Below are 13,713 nucleotides of genomic sequence, written 5' to 3' on the forward strand. Positions count from 1 at the left end.
TTAGCTGTTGTCGAGTACGAGGACAAAAAGTACGACAAACTCCACGAGCCGGTGACGAGCGAGTCCCACAATCTTAAACGTGCCGAAAAACAGTAGCTGCGAACTAAAAGTGTCCGAAATGGCCCGTAGCTCAGCACGTGGGACTCGGCGAGAGCTTCGCGGTGATAGGCTGTGGGTCCCGTAACTCCTTCCCGATCAAAAGTTATACCCGTCTGGAGGGTGGGTGATCAGAACCTGCGCACGGGAGCGTACGCTATGAAAGAATAAAGTGCGGGGCTATTGATGGGTGCGATCATACCAGCACTAATGCACCGGATCCCATCAGAGCTCCGAAGTTAAGCGTGCTTGGGCGAGAGTAGTACTAGGATGGGTGACCCCCTGTTGCACCCCTTTTTTTGCGAGTGCGTTCATTTTTTTTTCCGTTCAGTTGGTCTTGATGTGGTCCGACACTCGATTAGTGGTTGTCGAGTACGAGGACAAAAAGTACGACAATCTCCACGAGCCGGTGACGAGCGGGTCCCACAATCTTAAACGTGCCGAAAAATAGTAGCTGCGAACTAAAAGTGTTCGAAATTGCTCGAAACGGCCTCTTTTTGCTTCCCGGAGTAGCCACGGGCTATAACCGTAGCTCAGAACGTGGGGCTCGGCGAGAGCTTCGCGGTGATATGCTGTGGGTCCCGTAACTCCTTCCCGATCAAAAGTTATACCCGCCTGGAGGGTGGGGGATCAGAACCTGCGCATGGGAGCGTATGCTATGAAAGAATAAAGTGCGAGGCTATTGATGGGTGCGATCATACCAGCCCTAATGCACCGGATCCCATCAGAACTCCAAAGTTAAGCGTGCTTGGGCGAGAGTAGTACTAGGATGGCTGACCCCCTGGGAAGTCCTTGTGTTGCACCCCTTTTTTTGCGAGTGCGTTCATTTTTTTTTTCCGTTCAGTTGGTCCTGATGTGGTCCGACACTCGATTAGCTGTTGTCGAGTACGAGGACAAAAAGTACAACAAACTCCACGAGCCGGTGACGAGCGAGTCCCACAATCTTAAATGTGCCGAAAAACAGTAGCTGCGAACTAAAAGTGTCCGAAATGGCTCGAAACGGCCTCTTTTTGCTTCCCGCAGTAGCCACGGGCTGTACACGTAGCTCAGAACGTGGGGCTCGGCGAGAGCTTCGCGGTGATATGCTGTGGGTCCCGTAACTCCTTCCCGATCAAAAGTTATACCCGCCTGGAGGGTGGGGGATCAGAACCTGCGCACGGGAGCGTATGCTATGAAAGAATAAAGTGCGAGGCTATTGATGGGTGCGATCATACCAGCCCTAATGCACCGGATCCCATCAGAACTCCAAAGTTAAGCGTGCTTGGGCGAGAGTAGTACTAGGATGGGTGACCCCCTAGGAAGTCCTTGTGTTGCACCCCTTTTTTTGCGAGTGCGTTCATTTTTTTTTTCCGTTCAGTTGGTCCTGATGTGGTCCGACACTCGATTAGCTGTTGTCGAGTACGAGGACAAAAAGTACGACAAACTCCACGAGCCGGTGACGAGCGGGTCCCACAATCTTAAACGTGCCGAAAAACAGTAGCTGCGAACTAAAAGTGTCCGAAATGGCTCGAAACCGCCTCTTTTTGCTTCCCGGAGTAGCCACGGGCTTTGCCCGTAGCTCAGCACGTGGGACTCGGCGAGAGCTTCGCGGTGATATGCTGTGGGTCCCGTAACTCCTTCCCGATCAAAAGTTATACCCGCCTGGAGGGTGGGGGATCAGAACCTGCGCACGGGAGCGTACGCTATGAAAGAATAAAGTGCGGGGCTATTGATGGGTGCGATCATACCAGCACTAATGCACCGGATCCCATCAGAACTCCAAAGTTAAGCGTGCTTGGGCGAGAGTAGTACTAGGATGGGTGACCCCCTGTTGCACCCTTTTTTTGCGAGTGCGTTCATTTTTTTTTCCGTTCAGTTGGTCTTGATGTGGTCTGACACTCGATTAGTGGTTGTCGAGTACGAGGACAAAAAGTACGACAATCTCCACGAGCCGGTGACGAGCGGGTCCCACAATCTTAAACGTGCCGAAAAACAGTAGCTGCGAACTAAAAGTGTCCGAAATCGCTCGAAACGGCCTCTTTTTGCTTCCCGGAGTAGCCACGGGCTATACCCGTAGCTCAGCACGTGGGACTCGGCGAGAGCTTCGCGGGGTGATATGCTGTGGGTCCCGTAACTCCTTCCCGATCAAAAGTTATACCCGTCTGCAGGGTGGGGGATCAGAACCTGCGCACGGGAGCGTACGGTATGAAAGAATAAAGAGCGGGGCTATTGATGGGTGCGATCATACCAGCACTAATGCACCGGATCCCATCAGAGCTCCGAAGTTAAGCGTGCTTGGGCGAGAGTAGTACTAGGATGGGTGACCCCCTGTTGCACCCCTTTTTTTGCGAGTGCGTTCATTTTTTTTTCCGTTCAGTTGGTCCTGATGTGGTCCGACACTCGATTAGCTGTTGTCGAGTACGAGGACAAAAAGTACGACAAACTCCACGAGCCGGTGACGAGCGAGTCCCACAATCTTAAACGTGCTGAAAAACAGTAGCTGCGAACTAAAAGTGTCCGAAATGGCTCGAAATGGCCTCTTTTTGCTTCCCGGAGTAGCCACGGGATGTACACGTAGCTCAGAACGTGGGGCTCGGCGAGAGCTTCGCGGTGATATGCTGTGGGTCCTGTAACTCCTTCCGGATCAAAAGTTATGCCTGTGTGAAGGGTGGGGGATCAGAACCTGCGCACGGGAGCGTATGCTATGAAAGAATAAAGTGCGAGGCTATTGATGGGTGCGATCATACCAGCCCTAATGCACCGGATCCCATCAGAACTCCAAAGTTAAGCGTGCTTGGGCGAGAGTAGTACTAGGATGGCTGACCCCCTGGGAAGTCCTTGTGTTGCACCCCTTTTTTTGCGAGTGCGTTCATTTTTTTTTTCCGTTCAGTTGGTCCTGATGTGGTCCGACACTCGATTAGCTGTTGTCGAGTACGAGGACAAAAAGTACGACAAACACCACGAGCCGGTGACGAGCGGGTCCCACAATCTTAAACGTGCCGAAAAACAGTAGCTGCGAACTAAAAGTGTCCGAAATGGCTCGAAACGGCCTCTTTTTGCTTCCCGGAGTAGCCACGGGCTTTGCCCGTAGCTCAGCACGTGGGACTCGGCGAGAGCTTCGCGGTGATATGCTGTGGGTCCCGTAACTCCTTCCCGATCAAAAGTTATACCCGCCTGGAGGGTGGGGGATCAGAACCTGCGCACGGGAGCGTACGCTATGAAAGAATAAAGTGCGGGGCTATTGATGGGTGCGATCATACCAGCACTAATGCACCGGATCCCATCAGAACTCCAAAGTTAAGCGTGCTTGGGCGAGAGTAGTACTAGGATGGGTGACCCCCTGTTGCATCCCTTTTTTTGCGAGTGCGTTCATTTTTTTTTCCGTTCAGTTGGTCTTGATGTGGTTCGACACTCGATTAGTGGTTGTCGAGTACGAGGACAAAAAGTACGACAATCTCCACGAGCCGGTGACGAGCGGGTCCCACAATCTTAAACGTGCCGAAAAACAGTAGCTGCGAACTAAAAGTGTTCGAAATGGCTCGAAACGGCCTCTTTTTGCTTCCCAGAGTAGCCACGGGCTGTAACCGTAGCTCAGAACGTGGGGCTCGGCGAGAGCTTCGCGGTGATATGCTGTGGGTCCCGTAACTCCTTCCCGATCAAAAGTTATACCCGTCTGGAGGGTGGGGGATCAGAACCTGCGCACGGGAGCGTACGCTATGAAAGAATAAAGTGCGAGGCTATTGATGGGTGCGATCATACCAGCCCTAATGCACCGGATCCCATCAGAACTCCGAAGTTAAGCGTGCTTGGGCGAGAGTAGTACTAGGATGGGTGACCCCCTGGGAAGTCCTTGTGTTGCACCCCTTTATTTGCGAGTGCGTTCATTTTTTTTTTCCGTTCAGTTGGTCCTGATGTGGTCCGACACTCGATTAGCTGTTGTCGAGTACGAGGACAAAAAGTACGACAAACTCCACGAGCCGGTGACGAGCGAGTCCCACAATCTTAAACGTGCCGAAAAATAGTAGCTGCGAACTAAAAGTGTCCGAAATGGCTCGAAACGGCCTCTTTTTGCTTCCCGGAGTAGCCACGGGCTATACCCGTAGCTCAGCACGTGGGACTCGGCGAGAGCTTCGCGGTGATAGGCTGTGGGTCCCGTAACTCCTTCCCGATCAAAAGTTATACCCGTCTGGAGGGTGGGTGATCAGAACCTGCGCACGGGAGCGTACGCTATGAAAGAATAAAGTGCGGGGCTATTGATGGGTGCGATCATACCAGCACTAATGCACCGGATCCCATCAGAGCTCCGAAGTTAAGCGTGCTTGGGCGAGAGTAGTACTAGGATGGGTGACCCCCTGTTGCACCCCTTTTTTTGCGAGTGCGTTCATTTTTTTTTCCGTTCAGTTGGTCTTGATGTGGTCCGACACTCGATTAGTGGTTGTCGAGTACGAGGACAAAAAGTACGACAATCTCCACGAGCCGGTGACGAGCGGGTCCCACAATCTTAAACGTGCCGAAAAACAGTAGCTGCGAACTAAAAGTGTTCGAAATGGCTCGAAATGGCCTCTTTTTGCTTCTCAGAGTAGCCACGGGCTGTACCCTTAGCTCAGAACGTGGGGCTCGGCGAGAGCTTCGCGGTGATATGCTGTGGGTCCCGTAACTCCTTCCCGATCAAAAGTTATACCCGTCTGGAGGGTGGGGGATCAGAACCTGCGCACGGGAGTATACGCTATGAAAGAATAAAGTGCGAGGCTATTGATGGGTGCGATCATACCAGCACTAATGCACCGTATCCCATCAAAACTCCGAAGTTAAGCGTGCTCCGGCGAGAGTAGTACTAGGATGGGTGACCCCCTGGGAAGTCCTTGTGTTGCACCCCTTTTTTTGCGAGTGCGTTCATTTCATTTTTTTTTTCCGTTCAGTTGGTCCTGATGTGGTCCGACACTCGATTAGCTGTTGTCGAGTACGAGGACAAAAAGTACGACAAACTCCACGAGCCGGTGACGAGCGAGTCCCACAATCTTAAACGTGCTGAAAAACAGTAGCTGCGAACTAAAAGTGTCCGAAATGGCTCGAAATGGCCTCTTTTTGCTTCCCGGAGTAGCCACGGGATGTACACGTAGCTCAGAACGTGGGGCTCGGCGAGAGCTTCGCGGTGATATGCTGTGGGTCCTGTAACTCCTTCCGGATCAAAAGTTATGCCTGTGTGAAGGGTGGGGGATCAGAACCTGCGCACGGGAGCGTACGCTATGAAAGAATAAAGTGCGAGGCTATTGATGGGTGCGATCATACCAGCACTAATGCACCGTATCCCATCAAAACTCCGAAGTTAAGCGTGCTCCGGCGAGAGTAGTACTAGGATGGGTGACCCCCTGGGAAGTCCTTGTGTTGCACCCCTTTTTTTGCGAGTGCGTTCATTTCATTTTTTTTTTCCGTTCAGTTGGTCCTGATGTGGTCCGACACTCGATTAGCTGTTGTCGAGTACGAGGACAAAAAGTACAACAAACTCCACGAGCCGGTGACGAGCGGGTCCCACAATCTTAAACGTGCCGAAAAACAGTAGCTGCGAACTAAAAGTGTCCGAAATTGCTCGAAACGGCCTCTTTTTGCTTCCCGGAGTAGCCACGGGCTATACCCGTAGCTCAGCACGTGGGACTCGGCGAGAGCTTCGCGGTGATATGCTGTGGGTCCCGTAACTCCTTCCCGAACAAAAGTTATACCCGTCTGCAGGGTGGGTGATCAGAACCTGCGCACGGGAGCGTACGCTATGAAAGAATAAAGTGCGGGGCTATTGATGGGTGCGATCATACCAGCACTAATGCACCGGATCCCATCAGAGCTCCGAAGTTAAGCGTGATTGGGCGAGAGTAGTACTAGGATGGGTGACCCCCTGTTGCACCCCTTTTTTTGCGAGTGCGTTCATTTTTTTTTCCGTTCAGTTGGTCTTGATGTGGTCCGACACTCGATTAGTGGTTGTCGAGTACGAGGACAAAAAGTACGACAATCTCCACGAGCCGGTGACGAGCGGGTCCCCACAATCTTAAACGTGCCGAAAAACAGTAGCTGCGAACTAAAAGTGTTCGAAATGGCTCGAAACGGCCTCTTTTTGCTTCCCAGAGTAGCCACGGGCTGTAACCGTAGCTCAGAACGTGGGGCTCGGCGAGAGCTTCGCGGTGATATGCTGTGGGTCCCGTAACTCCTTCCCGATCAAAAGTTATACCCGCCTGGAGGGTGGGGGATCAGAACCTGCGCACGGGAGCGTACGCTATGAAAGAATAAAGTGCGGGGCTATTGATGGGTGCGATCATACCAGCCCTAATGCACCGGATCCCATCAGAACTCCGAAGTTAAGCATGCTTGGGCGAGAGTAGTACTAGGATGGGTGACCCCCTGGGAAGTCCTTGTGTTGCACCCCTTTTTTTGCGAGTGCGTTCATTTTTTTTTTCCGTTCAGTTGGTCCTGATGTGGTCCGACACTCGATTAGCTGTTGTCGAGTACGAGGACAAAAAGTACGACAAACTCCATGAGCCGGTGACGAGCGAGTCCCACAATCTTAAACGTGCCGAAAAACAGTAGCTGCGAACTAAAAGTGTCCGAAATGGCTCAAAACGGCCTCTTTTTGCTTCCCGGAGTAGCCACGGGCTATACCCGTAGCTCAGCACGTGGGACTCGGCGAGAGCTTCGCGGTGATAGGCTGTGGGTCCCGTAACTCCTTCCCGATCAAAAGTTATACCCGTCTGCAGGGTGGGTGATCAGAACCTGCGCACGGGAGCGTACGCTATGAAAGAATAAAGTGCGGGGCTATTGATGGGTGCGATCATACCAGCACTAATGCACCGGATCCCATCAGAGCTCCGAAGTTAAGCGTGATTGGGCGAGAGTAGTACTAGGATGGGTGACCCCCTGTTGCACCCCTTTTTTTGCGAGTGCGTTCATTTTTTTTTCCGTTCAGTTGGTCTTGATGTGGTCCGACACTCGATTAGTGGTTGTCGAGTACGAGGACAAAAAGTACGACAATCTCCACGAGCCGGTGACGAGCGGGTCCCACAATCTTAAACGTGCCGAAAAACAGTAGCTGCGAACTAAGTGTTCGAAATGGCTCGAAACGGCCTCTTTTTGCTTCCCAGAGTAGCCACGGGCTGTAACCGTAGCTCAGAACGTGGGGCTCGGCGAGAGCTTCGCGGTGATATGCTGTGGGTCCCGTAACTCCTTCCCGATCAAAAGTTATACCCGTCTGGAGGGTGGGGGATCAGAACCTGCGCACGGGAGCGTATGCTATGAAAGAATAAAGTGCGAGGCTATTGATGGGTGCGATCATACCAGCCCTAATGCACCGGATCCCATCAGAACTCCGAAGTTAAGCATGCTTGGGCGAGAGTAGTACTAGGATGGGTGACCCCCTGGGAAGTCCTTGTGTTGCACCCCTTTTTTTGCGAGTGCGTTCATTTTTTTTTTCCGTTCAGTTGGTCCTGATGTGGTCCGACACTCGATTAGCTGTTGTCGAGTACGAGGACAAAAAGTACGACAAACTCCACAAGCCGGTGACGAGCGAGTCCCACAATCTTAAACGTGCCGAAAAACAGTAGCTGCGAACTAAAAGTGTCCGAAATGGCTCGAAACGGCCTCTTTTTGCTTCCCGGAGTAGCCACGGGCTATACCCGTAGCTCAGCACGTGGGACTCGGCGAGAGCTTCGCGGTGATAGGCTGTGGGTCCCGTAACTCCTTCCCGATCAAAAGTTATACCCATCTGGAGGGTGGGTGATCAGAACCTGCGCACAGGAGCGTACGCTATGAAAGAATAAAGTGCGGGGCTATTGATGGGTGCGATCATACCAGCATTAATGCACCGGATCCCATCAGAGCTCCGAAGTTAAGCGTGCTTGGGCGAGAGTAGTACTAGGATGGGTGACCCCCTGTTGCACCCCTTTTTTTGCGAGTGCGTTCATTTTTTTTTCCGTTCAGTTGGTCTTGATGTGGTCCGACACTCGATTAGTGGTTGTCAAGTACGAGGACAAAAAGTACGACAATCTCCACGAGCCGGTGACGAGCAGGTCCCACAATCTTAAACGTGCCGAAAAACAGTAGCTGCGAACTAAAAGTGTTCGAAATGGCTCGAAACGGCCTATTTTTGCTTCCCGGAGTAGCCACGGGCTATAACCGTAGCTCAGAACGTGGGGCTCGGCGAGAGCTTCGCGGTGATATGTTGTGGGTCCCGTAACTCCTTCCCGATCAAAAGTTATACCCGCCTGGAGGGTGGGGGATCAGAACCTGCGCACGGGAGCGTATGCTATGAAAGAATAAAGTGCGAGGCTATTGATGGGTGCGATCATACCAGCCCTAATGCACCGGATCCCATCAGAACTCCAAAGTTAAGCGTGCTTGGGCGAGAGTAGTACTAGGATGGCTGACCCCCTGGGAAGTCCTTGTGTTGCACCCCTTTTTTTGCGAGTGCGTTCATTTTTTTTTTCCGTTCAGTTGGTCCTGATGTGGTCCGACACTCGATTAGCTGTTGTCGAGTACGAGGACAAAAAGTACAACAAACTCCACGAGCCGGTGACGAGCGAGTCCCACAATCTTAAACGTGCCGAAAAACAGTAGCTGCGAACTAAAAGTGTCCGAAATGGCTCGAAACGGCCTCTTTTTGCTTCCCGCAGTAGCCACGGGCAGTACACGTAGCTCAGAACGTGGGGCTCGGCGAGAGCTTCGCGGTGATATGCTGTGGGTCCCGTAACTCCTTCCGGATCAAAAGTAATGCCTGTGTGAAGGGTGGGGGATCAGAACCTGCGCACGGGAGCGTACGCTATGAAAGAATAAAGTGCGAGGCTATTGATGGGTGCGATCATACCAGCACTAATGCACCGGATCCCATCAGAACTCCAAAGTTAAGCGTGCTTGGGCGAGAGTAGTACTAGGATGGCTGACCCCCTGGGAAGTCCTTGTGTTGCACCCGTTTTTTTGCGAGTGCGTTCATTTTTTTTTCCGTTCAGTTGGTCCTGATGTGGTCCGACACTCGATTAGCTGTTGTCGAGTACTAGGACAAAAGGTACAACAAACTCCACGAGCCGGTGACGAGCGAGTCCCACAATCTTAAACGTGCCGAAAAATAGTAGCTGCGAACTAAAAGTGTCCGAAATGGCTCGAAACGGCCTCTTTTTGCTTCCCGCAGTAGCCACGGGCTGTACACGTAGCTCAGAACGTTGGGCTCGGCGAGAGCTTCGCGGTGATATGCTGTGGGTCCCGTAACTCCTTCCGGATCAAAAGTTATGCCTGTGTGAAGGGTGGGGGATCAGAACCTGCGCACGGGAGCGTATGCTATGAAAGAATAAAGTGCGAGGCTATTGATGGGTGCGATCATACCAGCCCTAATGCACCGGATCCCATCAGAACTCCAAAGTTAAGCGTGCTTGGGCGAGAGTAGTACTAGGATGGCTGACCCCCTGGGAAGTCCTTGTGTTGCACCCCTTTTTTTGCGAGTGCGTTCATTTTTTTTTTCCGTTCAGTTGGTCCTGATGTGGTCCGACACTCGATTAGCTGTTGTCGAGTACGAGGACAAAAAGTACAACAAACTCCACGAGCCGGTGACGAGCGAGTCCCACAATCTTAAACGTGCCGAAAAACAGTAGCTGCGAACTAAAAGTGTCCGAAATGGCTCGAAACGGCCTCTTTTTGCTTCCCGCAGTAGCCACGGGCAGTACACGTAGCTCAGAACGTGGGGCTCGGCGAGAGCTTCGCGGTGATATGCTGTGGGTCCCGTAACTCCTTCCGGATCAAAAGTAATGCCTGTGTGAAGGGTGGGGGATCAGAACCTGCGCACGGGAGCGTACGCTATGAAAGAATAAAGTGCGAGGCTATTGATGGGTGCGATCATACCAGCACTAATGCACCGGATCCCATCAGAACTCCAAAGTTAAGCGTGCTTGGGCGAGAGTAGTACTAGGATGGCTGACCCCCTGGGAAGTCCTTGTGTTGCACCCGTTTTTTTGCGAGTGCGTTCATTTTTTTTTCCGTTCAGTTGGTCCTGATGTGGTCCGACACTCGATTAGCTGTTGTCGAGTACTAGGACAAAAGGTACAACAAACTCCACGAGCCGGTGACGAGCGAGTCCCACAATCTTAAACGTGCCGAAAAATAGTAGCTGCGAACTAAAAGTGTCCGAAATGGCTCGAAACGGCCTCTTTTTGCTTCCCGCAGTAGCCACGGGCTGTACACGTAGCTCAGAACGTTGGGCTCGGCGAGAGCTTCGCGGTGATATGCTGTGGGTCCCGTAACTCCTTCCGGATCAAAAGTTATGCCTGTGTGAAGGGTGGGGGATCAGAACCTGCGCACGGGAGCGTACGCTATGAAAGAATAAAGTGCGAGGCTATTGATGGGTGCGATCATACCAGCACTAATGCACCGTATCCCAACAGAACTCCGAAGTTAAGCGTGCTTGGGCGAGAGTAGTACTAGGATGGGTGACCCCCTGGGAAGTCCTTGTGTTGCACCCCTTTTTTTGCGAGTGCGTTCATTTTTTTTTTCCGTTCAGATGGTCCTGATGTGGTCCGACACTCGATTAGCTGTTGTCGAGTACGAGGACAAAAAGTACGACAAACTCCACGAGCCGGTGACGAGCGAGTCCCATAATCTTTAACGTGCCGAAAAACAGTAGCTGCGAACTAAAACTGTCCGAAATGGCTCGAAACGGCCTCTTTTTGCTTCCCGGAGTAGCCACAGGCTATGCCCGTAGCTCAGCACGTGGGACTCGGCGAGAGCTTCGCGGTGATATGCTGTGGGTCCCGTAACTCCTTCCCGATCAAAAGTTATACCCGTCTGGAGGGTGGGGGATCAGAACCTGCGCACGGGAGCGTACGCTATGAAAGAATAAAGTGCGGGGCTATTGATGGGTGCGATCATACCAGCACTAATGCACCGGATCCCATCAGAGCTCCGAAGTTAAGCGTGATTGGGCGAGAGTAGTACTAGGATGGGTGACCCCCTGTTGCACCCCTTTTTTTGCGAGTGCGTTCATTTTTTTTTCCGTTCAGTTGGTCTTCATGTGGTCCGACACTCGATTAGTGGTTGTCGAGTACGAGGACAAAAAGTACGACAATCTCCACGAGCCGGTGACGAGCGGGTCCCACAATCTTAAACGTGCCAAAAAACAGTAGCTGCGAACTAAAAGTGTTCGAAATGGCTCGAAACGGCCTCTTTTTGCTTCCCAGAGTAGCCACGGGCTGTAACCGTAGCTCAGAACGTGGGGCTCGGCGAGAGCTTCGCGGTGATATGCTGTGGGTCCCGTAACTCCTTCCCGATCAAAAGTTATACCCGTCTGGAGGGTGGGGGATCAGAACCTGCGCACGGAAGCGTACGCTATGAAAGAATAAAGTGCGAGGCTATTGATGGGTGCGATCATACCAGCCCTAATGCACCGGATCCCATCAGAACTCCGAAGTTAAGCATGCTTGGGCGAGAGTAGTACTAGGATGGGTGACCCCCTGGGAAGTCCTTGTGTTGCACCCCTTTTTTTGCGAGTGCGTTCATTTTTTTTTTCCGTTCAGTTGGTCCTGATGTGGTCCGACACTCGATTAGCTGTTGTCGAGTACGAGGACAAAAAGTACGACAAACTCCACGAGCCGGTGACGAGCGAGTCCCACAATCTTAAACGTGCCGAAAAACAGTAGCTGCGAACTAAAAGTGTCCGAAATGGCTCGAAACGGCCTCTTTTTGCTTCCCGGAGTAGCCACGGGCTATACCCGTAGCTCAGCACGTGGGACTCGGCGAGAGCTTCGCGGTGATATGCTGTGGGTCCCGTAACTCCTTCCCGATCAAAAGTTATACCCATCTGGAGGGTGGGTGATCAGAACCTGCGCACAGGAGCGTACGCTATGAAAGAATAAAGTGCGAGGCTATTGATGGGTGCGATCATACCAGCACTAATGCACCGGATCCCATCAGAGCTCCGAAGTTAAGCGTGCTTGGGCGAGAGTAGTACTAGGATGGGTGACCCCCTGTTGCACCCATTTTTTTGCGAGTGCGTTCATTTTTTTTTCCGTTCAGTTGGTCTTGATGTGGTCCGACACTCGATTAGTGGTTGTCAAGTACGAGGACAAAAAGTACGACAATCTCCACGAGCCGGTGACGAGCAGGTCCCACAATCTTAAACGTGCCGAAAAACAGTAGCTGCGAACTAAAAGTGTTCGAAATGGCTCGAAACGGCCTATTTTTGCTTCCCGGAGTAGCCACGGGCTATAACCGTAGCTCAGAACGTGGGGCTCGGCGAGAGCTTCGCGGTGATATGTTGTGGGTCCCGTAACTCCTTCCCGATCAAAAGTTATACCCGCCTGGAGGGTGGGGGATCAGAACCTGCGCACGGGAGCGTATGCTATGAAAGAATAAAGTGCGAGACTATTGATGGGTGCGATCATACCAGCCCTAATGCACCGGATCCCATCAGAACTCCAAAGTTAAGCGTGCTTGGGCGAGAGTAGTACTAGGATGGCTGACCCCCTGGGAAGTCCTTGTGTTGCACCCCTTTTTTTGCGAGTGCGTTCATTTTTTTTTTCCGTTCAGTTGGTCCTGATGTGGTCCGACACTCGATTAGCTGTTGTCGAGTACGAGGACAAAAAGTACAACAAACTCCACGAGCCGGTGACGAGCGAGTCCCACAATCTTAAACGTGCCGAAAAACAGTAGCTGCGAACTAAAAGTGTCCGAAATGGCTCGAAACGGCCTCTTTTTGCTTCCCGCAGTAGCCACGGGCAGTACACGTAGCTCAGAACGTGGGGCTCGGCGAGAGCTTCGCGGTGATATGCTGTGGGTCCCGTAACTCCTTCCGGATCAAAAGTAATGCCTGTGTGAAGGGTGGGGGATCAGAACCTGCGCACGGGAGCGTACGCTATGAAAGAATAAAGTGCGAGGCTATTGATGGGTGCGATCATACCAGCACTAATGCACCGGATCCCATCAGAGCTCCGAAGTTAAGCGTGCTTGGGCGAGAGTAGTACTAGGATGGGTGACCCCCTGTTGCACCCCTTTTTTTGCGAGTGCGTTCATTTTTTTTTCCGTTCAGTTGGTCTTGATGTGGTCCGACACTCGATTAGTGGTTGTCGAGTACGAGGACAAAAAGTACGACAATCTCCACGAGCCGGTGACGAGCGGGTCCCACAATCTTAAACGTGCCGAAAAACAGTAGCTGCGAACTAAAAGTGTTCGAAATGGCTCGAAACGGCCTCTTTTTGCTTCCCGGAGTAGCCACGGGCTATAACCGTAGCTCAGAACGTGGGGCTCGGCGAGAGCTTCGCGGTGATATGTTGTGGGTCCCGTAACTCCTTCCCGATCAAAAGTTATACCCGCCTGGAGGGTGGGGGATCAGAATCTGCGCACGGGAGCGTATGCTATGAAAGAATAAAGTGCGAGGCTATTGATGGGTGCGATCATACCAGCCCTAATGCACCGGATCCCATCAGAACTCCAAAGTTAAGCGTGCTTGGGCGAGAGTAGTACTAGGATGGCTGACCCCCTGGGAAGTCCTTGTGTTGCACCCGTTTTTTTGCGAGTGCGTTCATTTTTTTTTCCGTTCAGTTGGTCCTGATGTGGTCCGACACTCGATTAGCTGTTGTCGAGTACTAGGACAAAAGGTACAACAAACTCCACGAGCCGGTG

General features: G+C 52.1%; 13 non-coding genes and 11 pseudogenes across 13 annotated transcripts; all 24 read left to right on the plus strand.

Moving 5' to 3' along the window:
• Positions 1 to 284: 284 nt before the first annotated feature.
• On the plus strand, positions 285 to 390 carry LOC148924595 (5S ribosomal RNA; annotated as a pseudogene).
• Positions 391 to 783: 393 nt separating this feature from the next.
• Positions 784 to 902, plus strand: LOC148924596 (5S ribosomal RNA). Its single transcript, XR_016131700.1, has one exon. It is a non-coding gene; the product is annotated as a 5S ribosomal RNA (ribosomal RNA).
• A 394-nt stretch (positions 903 to 1,296) lies between these two features.
• On the plus strand, positions 1,297 to 1,415 carry LOC148924597 (5S ribosomal RNA). Its single transcript, XR_016131687.1, has one exon. It is a non-coding gene; the product is annotated as a 5S ribosomal RNA (ribosomal RNA).
• Positions 1,416 to 1,809: 394 nt separating this feature from the next.
• LOC148924598 (5S ribosomal RNA) lies at positions 1,810 to 1,915 on the plus strand (annotated as a pseudogene).
• A 394-nt stretch (positions 1,916 to 2,309) lies between these two features.
• On the plus strand, positions 2,310 to 2,415 carry LOC148924599 (5S ribosomal RNA; annotated as a pseudogene).
• Positions 2,416 to 2,808: 393 nt separating this feature from the next.
• LOC148924600 (5S ribosomal RNA) lies at positions 2,809 to 2,927 on the plus strand. The gene has a single exon (XR_016131701.1). It is a non-coding gene; the product is annotated as a 5S ribosomal RNA (ribosomal RNA).
• Positions 2,928 to 3,321: 394 nt separating this feature from the next.
• Positions 3,322 to 3,427, plus strand: LOC148924601 (5S ribosomal RNA; annotated as a pseudogene).
• Positions 3,428 to 3,820: 393 nt separating this feature from the next.
• LOC148924602 (5S ribosomal RNA) lies at positions 3,821 to 3,939 on the plus strand. Its single transcript, XR_016131001.1, has one exon. It is a non-coding gene; the product is annotated as a 5S ribosomal RNA (ribosomal RNA).
• Positions 3,940 to 4,333: 394 nt separating this feature from the next.
• On the plus strand, positions 4,334 to 4,439 carry LOC148924603 (5S ribosomal RNA; annotated as a pseudogene).
• Positions 4,440 to 4,832: 393 nt separating this feature from the next.
• LOC148924604 (5S ribosomal RNA) lies at positions 4,833 to 4,951 on the plus strand (annotated as a pseudogene).
• Positions 4,952 to 5,350: 399 nt separating this feature from the next.
• LOC148924605 (5S ribosomal RNA) lies at positions 5,351 to 5,469 on the plus strand (annotated as a pseudogene).
• Positions 5,470 to 6,368: 899 nt separating this feature from the next.
• Positions 6,369 to 6,487, plus strand: LOC148924606 (5S ribosomal RNA). Its single transcript, XR_016131390.1, has one exon. It is a non-coding gene; the product is annotated as a 5S ribosomal RNA (ribosomal RNA).
• An 891-nt stretch (positions 6,488 to 7,378) lies between these two features.
• On the plus strand, positions 7,379 to 7,497 carry LOC148924607 (5S ribosomal RNA). Its single transcript, XR_016131391.1, has one exon. It is a non-coding gene; the product is annotated as a 5S ribosomal RNA (ribosomal RNA).
• Positions 7,498 to 7,891: 394 nt separating this feature from the next.
• Positions 7,892 to 7,997, plus strand: LOC148924608 (5S ribosomal RNA; annotated as a pseudogene).
• A 393-nt stretch (positions 7,998 to 8,390) lies between these two features.
• LOC148924609 (5S ribosomal RNA) lies at positions 8,391 to 8,509 on the plus strand. The gene has a single exon (XR_016131702.1). It is a non-coding gene; the product is annotated as a 5S ribosomal RNA (ribosomal RNA).
• A 394-nt stretch (positions 8,510 to 8,903) lies between these two features.
• LOC148924610 (5S ribosomal RNA) lies at positions 8,904 to 9,022 on the plus strand. Its single transcript, XR_016131537.1, has one exon. It is a non-coding gene; the product is annotated as a 5S ribosomal RNA (ribosomal RNA).
• Positions 9,023 to 9,415: 393 nt separating this feature from the next.
• On the plus strand, positions 9,416 to 9,534 carry LOC148924611 (5S ribosomal RNA). The gene has a single exon (XR_016131703.1). It is a non-coding gene; the product is annotated as a 5S ribosomal RNA (ribosomal RNA).
• Positions 9,535 to 9,928: 394 nt separating this feature from the next.
• Positions 9,929 to 10,047, plus strand: LOC148924612 (5S ribosomal RNA). The gene has a single exon (XR_016131538.1). It is a non-coding gene; the product is annotated as a 5S ribosomal RNA (ribosomal RNA).
• Positions 10,048 to 10,440: 393 nt separating this feature from the next.
• LOC148924613 (5S ribosomal RNA) lies at positions 10,441 to 10,559 on the plus strand. Its single transcript, XR_016131607.1, has one exon. It is a non-coding gene; the product is annotated as a 5S ribosomal RNA (ribosomal RNA).
• An 893-nt stretch (positions 10,560 to 11,452) lies between these two features.
• On the plus strand, positions 11,453 to 11,571 carry LOC148924614 (5S ribosomal RNA). The gene has a single exon (XR_016131392.1). It is a non-coding gene; the product is annotated as a 5S ribosomal RNA (ribosomal RNA).
• Positions 11,572 to 11,965: 394 nt separating this feature from the next.
• Positions 11,966 to 12,071, plus strand: LOC148924615 (5S ribosomal RNA; annotated as a pseudogene).
• Positions 12,072 to 12,464: 393 nt separating this feature from the next.
• LOC148924616 (5S ribosomal RNA) lies at positions 12,465 to 12,583 on the plus strand. Its single transcript, XR_016131704.1, has one exon. It is a non-coding gene; the product is annotated as a 5S ribosomal RNA (ribosomal RNA).
• Positions 12,584 to 12,977: 394 nt separating this feature from the next.
• On the plus strand, positions 12,978 to 13,083 carry LOC148924617 (5S ribosomal RNA; annotated as a pseudogene).
• A 393-nt stretch (positions 13,084 to 13,476) lies between these two features.
• Positions 13,477 to 13,595, plus strand: LOC148924618 (5S ribosomal RNA; annotated as a pseudogene).
• Positions 13,596 to 13,713: the final 118 nt, after the last annotated feature.

Source organism: Salvia hispanica, chromosome 5 (assembly GCF_029641045.1).
Source record: "Salvia hispanica isolate PSC_SH4W2 chromosome 5, Shi_PSC_v1, whole genome shotgun sequence".
Classification (NCBI taxonomy): Eukaryota; Viridiplantae; Streptophyta; class Magnoliopsida; order Lamiales; family Lamiaceae; genus Salvia; species Salvia hispanica.